The sequence below is a fragment of the Panthera tigris genome, chromosome A1 (genome assembly GCF_018350195.1).
Source record: "Panthera tigris isolate Pti1 chromosome A1, P.tigris_Pti1_mat1.1, whole genome shotgun sequence".
Lineage (NCBI taxonomy): Eukaryota > Metazoa > Chordata > Mammalia > Carnivora > Felidae > Panthera > Panthera tigris.
Genome location: NC_056660.1, coordinates 1,194,059 through 1,205,227, shown reverse-complemented (window position 1 = coordinate 1,205,227; position 11,169 = coordinate 1,194,059).

Here is an 11,169-nt window from a genome sequence, read left to right as displayed (position 1 = left end):
TCAAGCAGCAACTGTATACTGCCTCAACTCCACGTTAACCTGAACGATTTACTCCATCAACGATACAGAAGTAGCAGACAGGATCTGTGCACTAGGTAGGTGGTACTAAGGGCCGGGGGGAAGAAATGATACAAAGATAAGTAAGGGACGGGTTCCATCCTGAAATGTCTTAACCATCAAGGAAATCATTGCAAGAGGGGTAAAGCAAAGGCACGGAAAGCGGCAACAGAGGGAGGGCTGCACGTGGAGCACAGGAGCGCGGGGCAGAGGGACCGGGGAGAGCACACGGGGATGATCTCTCTCCAGGAGTAAATGGGGAGAAACAAGAATTCAAAGAACAACCGTGGAACAGCAAGCCCATGAAAGATGGATAGGATTTTGAGCACGTTGGGAAAAGTGCAGGCCCATCTGGAAAAGGCTGACTAGACAGGAATGAAGGCTAAACAGGGAGTCCGAAACAAGACTGAATTCCCAGACCTAGGCTTTCACTCCTGACGTTCAGCCACATGTCGCCTATAGCGTCTCACCAACCACCCCCCCCCCCCCACCGTCCCGGCCCACAGTCAGCCTCACAGACTCCATCACTCCCAAGGCGGCTTCCTTTATCAGCATCTCTATTTGTCAGTGGAAGAGAAATATGATCGTCTAGGTCATTCAAACTCAAAACGGAACCTCTGGACTCAGTTTTTCCCTCCCCAGTGGTGACTGTGTTACCAGTGTTTCTCCAGTGAGCAGACCTTCGGTCTGTCCCCCATCCAGACAGCACCCTGCTGAGGGTCATTTGGCCTCGGGTCAACTGCTCCCCTCATAGAAATCCACTGCTGGCCCATCTGTTTACAGTTTGTAAATGTCCCCTGGAAAGAAACCTATCTGCTCCCACTGGGCGGGACCAGCTTAGAAAAGAGGGAAAAGAAACACCCAGCTCACTGAGACACCAAACTTCCACTGAAGGTGCCCAAAGTTGCAATGGCTGTGGGGCAGTCACATCCCACTGGCTCGTAATGGACGCGCGCTTCATTAAAGTCGCCATTAAAGTTCGGTCCACGTCAAGCGGCATCTTGCTCCTTCTTCCTCATTTCGTAGCTAGTCTAGTTCCTCTTCCTGACTGGCATCCCCCACATGCACCCGGGCCCTACCTGACCACGATGCGCCTGTGTTCCCAACACCAGCAGTCCGCTGCCGCCGGGCCGGCCAGTCCCCGCCCCCCACCTGCCATCACACGAGCACATCACATTCATCCAGCTGCCACACACGCACGCCTGCCCGCAGCCCATCCCAGGCGCTCTGTGCCTCCTGCCCAGGCCACGAAGCTCTGCCCAGAGCTTGTCACCCTCACTGAGCTCTCCCCTCGCTGATCCCCCGCAGAAGGGAATTTGGCTTTTGTATGCGGTGTATGTCTTACGTTGTGAAATGATATTTCGTGGGACATGATATTATATGTGATAATTATTGTACATAGTTTTATATATTCTTCTTTGGCCAGAACTTAGAGGGCTATAAGAAGTCACCCCAGGATGTGTATTTAAAGTCATGAAAATGTCACCCCCAAATTAGTACTGGCCTGCCACGGGAATATCCCAATCTAAGAAATCACTAATAAGTTGCTAAAGAAAACCTGGAAATACTAAGGTTTGTGAAAAGCAAACAGAAAAAGAAGATAAAAGAAGGAGAAGAGTCTGGATATGTGTGTTAGAAGCAAAGTATAACCCCACTAGGTATACTTCGAGATGACATAAGAAGTGAAGACGTGTTTAAATAAGAACTATATTCTCCATGAAGCTTAAAAAGCCGAGAGTCAAAGACCAAGAATCCAGTGTTTTTTTCGGAAATGATCCTGTCTCTAGACGGCAGGCCAGATACTGGACTGAGGTCACTTGATGGACGGCTTGATGGAAAGAACCTTAAAGCAACCACCTGTTCTGCTCACAACTGTAGAGTACCATAAGGCATTGTGGGGGAGTGGACGGGTCTCCCAGGGAGACCTTCCCACCAAGTGCCCCTTAGGTCAGGTGCATCTCCATGAGAGAACAGTGTCATTGGATTGGGGCCTATCATCTCCTCTCTTCCAAGTCCCATAACTTTACGTTGTTTCTGCAGAGCTAAGAGCCGGATGCTGCACTGTCCAGATTGACTTCACTGGAGACACCTGTAACTTCTGGCTGCAAAACAACAGGCCTCTTTCCCTCTAACAGCACGTGTCACATCTCCCTGTGAGATCATAACTGTTTCGAGGGTCAGCACCATGTCCCCACTCTTCCTGGAGACCTGCCACTCTGTCACGTACACAGACACGTCACCGGTTAGATCTTCAAACTACTCTTTCCTCGTATTTTCACCCACCAGACTCTTCTAATATTTTCAATTAATAAACCCAACAAATACTCCTTGAACTTATTCATTCAACAAAAGCTTGCTGAGCCTCAAGAATACATCAGGCACAGCACTAGTGCTTGTACAGGAACACAAATTGATGAACAACACAGTCAAGACACCCTCCCTCAAGGAGCCCACAGTCAAGTAGAGGAGACAGAACAAATAGGCAAACGAGATCACAGACACCGAGCTCTCCACTGAACGGAAGCAGGGCTCCCTGGAGAAATGCCTGATCCTAGGGATGGGGCACGGCACACACAATACGAGCCTCGAGCATCTTGCAGGGCTAGAAAGAAAGCATTAAAAAAACCCACAATGATGGGTGTGTATCGAAAGGTAAAGAGGAACCAAGTGAAAGAACTCCCAACGGACAAAGATGAAATGATTTGAACAACAAAATAAATAAGGTAGTATTTATGAATTATAATCCAAAGTATAAAATAAATATCCATCAGTCCGTGGCAATATAAACAAATGCGGGCCAAATGAGTAAATCTGGAAAAGGGACAAATGTCCCACACAGAAGAATAACAGATCATTATGTGGCTACTCCAGCCTCAAAGAGGTGGAGCGAAACTCCCCCACCCCTTACATGTGAGCTGCAGTGACTTCCTTCCAAGAAGCACAGTATGGAAGGGGGGATGGGAGGATGTAATCTTACAGTGGCAAGACCGGACAGACCCTACCCCAGCCGGATGAATAAGCCTGACATCCCAAGGGACAAGGGATGTTGATTGTAACATGTGCCTTTGACACGACATAATGAAGGTGGCAATTCTCTTCCGTGGTCTTCCTCCCCAAAACGCATAACCCCATCTAATCAAAGAAAATAATCAGACAAACCTCAGTTGAGGGACCTTCTGTTAAATACCTGGCCAGCACTCTTCAAAATTATCAAGGTCATCAAAAACAAGGAAAGCCAGAGAAACTGTCACAGCCGGGAGAAGCCTAAGTGTACATGGTGACTAATGGTGACGTGCTATCTCAGACACAAATCCTGGAATAGAAAAAGGACATTGGGTAAAAACTAAGGAAACCTGAGTAAAGTATGGGCTTTAGTGAGTAATAACACATTGCCATAGGTTCATTAATCATAACAAACGTATCATACTCATGTAAGGCTTTACTCTTAGGAGAAACTCCATGCAGGGTATGTGGTAACTCTATTATCTTTGCAATTTTTCTGTAAGTCTAAAACTGTTTTAAAAGAAAAGGTTTATTATAGGGGCGCCTGGGTGGCGCAGTCGGTTGAGCGTCCGACTTCAGCCAGGTCACGATCTCGCGGTCCGTGAGTTCGAGCCCCGCGTCGGGCTCTGGGCTGATGGCTCGGAGCCTGGAGCCTGTTTCCGATTCTGTGTCTCCCTCTCTCTCTGCCCCTCCCCCGTTCATGCTCTGTCTCTCTCTGTCCCAAAAATAAATAAAAAACGTTGAAAAAAAAATTAAAAAAAAATAAATAAATAAAAAATAAAAGAAAAGGTTTATTATAAAAAAGAAAAGGTCCAAAACCACAGCTAGGGCTTTCAGTTCATGTACGCAAAGGGCCCCGTGGAGAACTAGAGGACAATCCCAGAGTAGTAACCAGTATCTCAGGACTTCCAACACTGGCAGCCAGAAAGAGTAAGGACACACAGCCACGCTTTTCGATGACAGCTTCATGGTGAGCTGGGCTCTGTGCCCCCTTCCCAATTTCACCGGCCATCGCCAGAATACGCTTCATCCTCCAACACAAGACCTTGCCTCATCACGGCAAAGTCTGTAGGGAGCATAGAACTGCCAGAGTCGGGCAGCAGCCTACATTTTGCACATCGGAGGAACTCTGTATTTGTTGAGATAGTGTTTGTAGATCACTTGGACACATGAAAACATCCATAACCGAACAGACATTTCTCCAATGATATACGAATGGCCAACGAACATATGAAAAGATGCTCAGTGTCATTAGACATCAGGGAAATGCAAAGCAAAACCACAACGAGATAATCCCTTAGTACCCACTAGGACGGCTGTAGCTTAAAAAAAGACAAAGGAAATAACAAGTGTTGGTGAGGATGTGGGGAAAGTGAAACCCTCAGACACTGGAGGTAGGATTGCAAAGCGGGGCAGCTGCGATAGAAGATGGGTAGTTCCTCAATAAATTAAACATAGAACGACCACATGACCCAGCGGCCCCTCTCCTCTTCTGGTTTATACTCAAAACAATTGCAAACAAGTGTTAACACAAAAACTTGCACACGGATGTTCATAGCAGCATTGTTCACAATAACCAAAAGGTATAAACAACCAGAGTGCCCGTCAACTGATGAACGGGTAAATGAAATGTGGTATATTCGTGCATTAAAAGGAATGAGGTACAAACACGAGCTACCACACGGATGAACTTCGAAACCATCATGCTAAGTAAAAGAGGCCAGACACAAAAGGCCATATATGGTATGAGCCCTTTGTATGCAATATCCTGAACAGGTAAATCCATAGAAACAGAAAGCAGATTAGTAGTTAGTCAGGGGTTGGGAATCAGGGAGTGACTGTTCAGTGGGTACGATGTTTCCTTTTAGGTGACGAAAACAATATAGAACTAAACAGTGGTGATGGTGGAAAAACATTGTGACTAAACATCTCTGTGCATTGTACAATTTAGAATGGTTAAAAGTGCAGCACTCAGTAAGTTCTTTACAGATGTTGGATACTAACCCTTTATCTGATATGTCAAATATCTTCTCCCATTCCATGGGTTGCCTTTTAGTTTTGTTGATTGTTTCCTTCACTGTGCAGAAGTTTTTGTTTTTGTTTTTTTTTATCTTGATGAGGCCCCAGTAGTTCATCTTTGCTTTTATTTCCCTTGCCTCCAGAGATGTGTCAAGTAAGAAGTTGCTGAAGTTGCTGCCTAGGTCAAAGAGGTTGTTGCCTGTTTTCTCCTGTAGGATTTTGATGGTTTTCAGGATGAGCACTGGGTGTCGTATGTAAGAGATGAATCACTGGGTTCTACTCCCGAAGCCAAGACTACACTGTATGTTAACTCACTTGAATTAAAAAAAAAAAAAAAGTAGGGCGCCTGGGTGGCTCAGTCAGTTAAATGTCTGACTTCATCTCAGGTCATGATCTCATGGTTCCTGGGTTCCAGCCCCACATAGGGCTCTCCGCTGTCAGCACAGAGTCCGTTTTGGATCCTCTGTCTGCCCCCCTCTCTCTGCCTCTCCCCCACTCACTCTGGCTCTCTTTCAAAACTAAATAAACGTTTAAAAATAAGTAAATAAAATAAAATGGTTAAAAGTTTATGTTCTGTGTATTTTACCATAATTCAAAATCACAAGTGCACTCCTTAATCCCATCACCTATTTCAGCCGTCCTCTCACCTGCCTCCCCCCTGGTAACCATCGGTGCGTTCTCTACAGTTAAGAGTCTTTTTCTTTTTTATGTATGGAATTGTTGAATCACTATATTGTACACCTGAAACTAATATAACACTGTATGTTAACTATACCAGAGCTAAAAATAAAATAAAATAAACAGAACACAGGAAAAAATAAAAACACCGATATCCTTTTAAAAATCAAAAAGCAAAGAACATCCATAACTAGCATGTTTCCAAGTATCACTCTCAGACTACCTATACCAGGAACACTCAGGATAATTGATAAAAATGCAAGTTCCTCGGCTCACCCAAGACTCACAGAATTAGATTCCCAGAAACCTGTCCTATTATCCTTTCAACAGCATCTCAAATGACCTTTGCACACAGATTTGAAAAATCAAACTAGAAAACTCTTGATATGGGAACTGTTTCCTCTATGTCCCCAGCCTAATAAAGCCCTGCTCAATATAGGCTTTTTTGTGGACTGAATAGACAAATGTTAGTTTTTTGGGGGTTTGTTTTGTTTTGTTTTGTGTTTTTTAAAGGGAGAACATGGTCGTCTCCCTTCCAGGCATCTGGGACTATGTCACTTACGAGGAAGAGTCCCCACGCTGTACTTTCAGCTTTTACACTGTGAGTCTGCTCCACTGACCAACAGGGCAGGGCATGGGGGGTGGCCTGATGGGAGTGGGGGCTGAAGTCCCCTTTGCTCTCCATGGAAAGGCAGGAGAGGTCACCCAGAGAATTTACAGATTTTCAAAAGAGCATTTCACCGTTACCCCTTCAACCCAGATTCTGGTGTTGCAAAGGAAGATCCACACTTCACAGATTTTGTGCGGATTAAAGTCATGGCCTCTGGAAATCATCATTAAGACACAGAGGGAAGATATCAATCAATCGTGTCACTGATTACAACCAGGGCTACAAAAGTCTTGCTTTCAGAATTGCGTGATGCTGTTGAGTGGATAGTGGAGTTGTAATCCGCTCCCGAAGGTTTTTCCATGCGTGCCACACAGGTCACCAACACAGTCTACACTCTAGATGGTTCTCATTAGCATAAAATCCTTAACTTTCAGTTTTCAAGTGAACATCTCAACAAGCCCGTACATTTATACAGTCCATATTAAATTTCTGCTGCCACAGGACCATATGGTAAGAAGTGAAAATTGGACGGGATTAAACATTAAGAGGCAAATGACAAAGTAAAAACCCATAGATACGGGAAAAGAGTACTTTTGCACAGTGTTGAGACTGTTCCCTTTCTGGGCACCTGAGCAAATGAAACACATTCTTTGTGGCTACTTTAGTTCCAAAGTTCTTTCCTGGAAAGGTCCTGGAATGATTTCCATCGGTCTAGAATCTACGTGCTCAAACACAGTGCTGTATGGAAGCAGCTTTAAAGAGGGGGAAGGTGGACAGTCATACTTGAGGAGTAAAAGCCATTTCCAGGATTATCTCCATGTTGCTTGGGCTTTGCCAATCAAGATGCAAATACTCATGGATCAGCATCTACCCTGTGCAAAGTATTTTACCTAGCGTGCTGGGAATGCAAAAACAAAAGCTTAAACTGACTACGATCCCCAAAGAGGTTTACAGTCTGCTTTTATCATTGAGTCATGTTACTATGCAAACAGATGGGTCCGGCTGGTGTATTTGTCTGGGGATAATGATGGAGAGACTAGAGGGCAGGAGAGGACCAGCCACACCTTTAAGGCTGAGGGAACATTCAAGGCACAGGATACATTAAAGACAGCAAGCCTGTCTAAAGAACAAGCCTAAAACAGGTTTTTGTGTGCCTCCTTTCAAGCTTACTTTCAAGGCCATTCCAGGGCCCACTCCGAAGTATTTTTAACTTATCTGAGTCTGGGCAGTTTTCTGAGAATCTTGTTCTCCTGAAAATATTTCAGGGGAGGGAGGTAGATTTTCATCCTCTTGCTTCATTTTTCAGGACCTTAGAGAGACCGGAGAACCACCACTCATCGCGTTACATGACACAATAGGACCCAGCGACTTGCGTGTGGTTTAGGTGGGGATGTTTAATGACCAACCGCGTGGAACACGCAAGGCCCACGTCTCCTGTCCGACTTAGGACAGGCTTGCACCTGTGCAGCCGGGTCCCCGAACAGCTTCCAACATTTGCATCCCACCGGCCCCTGCACCAACGCCTGTGCCTACCCCGGGCATCCCGAGCCCCGTCCGTGAAAGGAGGGCACCAGCAGGGTCCTGACGTGGTGCCCCGGCCAGCCCGGGAGGCCCACTGGGCTTCCCCCGGAGGAGGTGTCAAACAAAGGGCGAAGAGGACTAGTAAAAATAGCCCCTTCAGCTCCCCTAGGCGGTCGTTAATTAATAAAGAACAACAGTCACGGTTCTCCAGGCTGCTCTCCGGCGCGCGCACGGCCAGGCTCTTAGAAGGTGGCAGCGTCCAGAAAAAAAGAGGATGTGTCCTGGCAAAAAAAACTCCCCTGTCCCCAACACCGAGCCCCACGAGTCCACCTGCTTCGGAAGCCCCCGAGGGCTGCGGACCCACTGGCCCAGGCCCTTTCCCTAGGCCGCGGGGCCGGTGGCCAGGAACCCCCCCCCCCCTTCAGGCCCAGGTCCGGCCGGGCCCCCAGCGCGCGGCGCCCCCCGAGGGAGGCGCCACCCGCTCCCCGCGTCCAACCCCGGCTCTCCGCGCCCCCGAGGGAGGGCCCGCCTTGCACCCCGCGCCCCGGGGCGGGCGCGCGTCGGGTCTCGGCGCGCTCGCCTCTCGCGGCCGGCGGGGGAGCGTCAGGGCAGAGGCGGGGTGGGGCGCGGTTAAAAGGCGCTGCAGGTGGGAGCCGGGCCTGCACGCGAGGCCGCTTCCGACACCGGCTCCGGAGCCGCGGCGCCCCGGCCCGACCTGCCTCCCGGCTGCCGCGGAGGGCGCCGCCCCGCGCCGAGGCCCCCGCGCCCCCCGCGCCCCGGCCGCCGTCCAGCCGAGCAGGTAAGCGGGTGCCAGGCGCGCGGCCGCAGGCACGGCGGCCCCTGGGTGCTGGCTGCGGGCTGGGGGACCGGGGGTGGGGGGGGGGGGCGACGGGGGGCGCCGTCTCGGCCCTTGGCGCGCAGGCGTTGCCTCCGAGGGCCCCGCGCGGGTGAGGTCTGCAGCCCGTCGCCCTCGTCGCCCTTGTCGGCGACCGCTCCAAGGTGGGCCCTGTGGCCGCAGGGCACAGTCGCCCTCCCGGCGCCGGGCGGCGGCGGGGGTGGGGGTCGGCGCGTTGGGGTTGCCCGGGGCAGCCTTATCGGCCGGGGACCCGCATCCTCCCGCGACCCCCGGGGCCACGACCGGATGCCGCCCCGCAGCGCCTGGCGTCCTCCGCGCGCCCGGAGGAACGAGGGTGGACGGGTCTGACTTTTACCCTGGATGGTCCCCCTTCGACCGGCACAACAGGTTTCATAAATACACCAACCGTGTGTATAAGCGGCCAAGGTGCGGGCCTGGGCCCCTTTCCCCCCCTTGCTTTGCCGCGGTTTGGGTTTTCTTTGCTTTCACCGAACACCGATGAACCCTGCTTGGAACTTCCCTGCTCGGGGCAAAGGAAGGCCGGTTCAACCGGGCTGGTGGATAAGTCCCAGGTAGAAGTGACCCCTTTGGCTGCGTGATGCGCGCCCAAAGAACTTGGGAAACGCAGATGACAGCGGTGCAATTACTGGACAATTACTGGACAACAGTAATTAAGTGTCACTGGTGACACATCTCGGTTGAAAGGCGGAGGCACCAGAAGGGACTTCCTGTCTGCTGAAGGAGCCGTCCCAGGTGTTACCTGGATCCTGTGTTTGACGGGGGAGCGGGACTCACCTGAGGTGAGTGTGGCCCGAATGCAGTCAGGGACACCTGGCCCAGCAGCCACCGTGGCGTCGCCCAGGTGGAATCTCCCTGTCAGTTTAGGGCCTGATTGAATGTTACCGCGCATCATTGTTCTTTCCCCTCAGTAGACATTATGCCACAGAAGTATTTTCTTGCTCCAGTTCTAGTCGAATCTAACCAGTGTTCTAGAAGAAAATGTCCTGCCCGGATGCAGTTTCCTTAGAATCCCGGGATGCCGCTCAAACTGCTCCTGTGGAGAGCTTTGTCTGCGGCTTGGACCAGGCTGAGGCTTTGGGGGTGATGTCTGGATCCTGCCAAGGAGGGGAGAAGGAAGTCATGAAGAGAAAACATCAACACTCCCTAGCCTGTGACGTAACTGGGGTGGGGGAGGGGAGGGGGTGCAGGGCTCCCCATCCCTGCCCCGCAGAGACCCAAACTGGGAAGATGCTGATCAGTCCCGCTGCTCCACTGGTGTTTTTATTTTAAAGCAAACCCCGGTACAGGTAACAGCGAATTCCTTTTCTTTTTCTCACTTTCCTGAATTACAACAGCTTTGAGAACGAAAAGACCCGCGGAAGGTCTGACTAAGCACTTCAATGGGGTGAAAAGAAACTTCTTGCTTGCAAACCCTCACTGTGCATCTTTGATTCAATCTGAATATTCCAGGAGCTATGAGTAGTCTGTAGACATTAGTTAAAATGTTAAACAGAATAAAATGGTGGGAAAATAATTTTCAACGCACGTGTCTTGGCCATGAGGACATAATCCTCCCAATGGCTACGTTAAGATATATTAAGATTTCTGTTTAACTTGCTTGAACGGTGAGAATGTATGGGCCCACAGAGTGCCTTTTCCTTTTTTATTTTCATGGACATTCAACTCAAGGTAGACTTAAATCTTTGGAAAGGGCACAGGTTTGCTTGAATGAACAGAGACTGCTTAATGGAAAATTTAACTCTTTGAATTCTTTTCTTTTTTAAAAAATATTTATTTTTGAGAGAGAGAGAGGGACAGAGCACAAGCAGGGGAGGGGCAGAGAGAATGGGAGACACAGAATCCAAAGCAAGCTCCAGGCTCTGAGATGTCAGCACAAAGCCCGACACAGGACTCGAAGTTGGGAACGGCGAGATCATGACCTGGGCCGAAGTTGGACACTTAACCGACTGAGCCATCCAGGAGCCTCAACTCACTGAATTCTTAAGTGGATTAAGAAATACGTGTAATTCTATGAATTGTCCATGCTTCTATTTAGACTACGTGGATAGAAAAAGTTCTTTCATTTTTATTGAGTTAATTTTGAAGAAGTACATAAACCCTAAATCCATTTTAACACAACCTGTTACTCTGAAAGGACAGTTGATGACATTTTAAGTCATTACATTTAAAGGACAACCTAAGGTTGTCCCCAGGAAGACCTGGATATCTGTTGAGAGACAACAGATATAGATTCTTCTTGATTAAAGAGTTTGAGATTTTTTTAGACTGCCGATTTGAGGGAGAAAAGAGCATATCCAGTTTTTCAAATTCCCTTACCCCCTTTTTTAAGGGAATGGGCTCGAGGTTTGGGATTGGGGATCACAATTATGATCTTTGATAGGGGAAAGAATCTACATTAAAGATT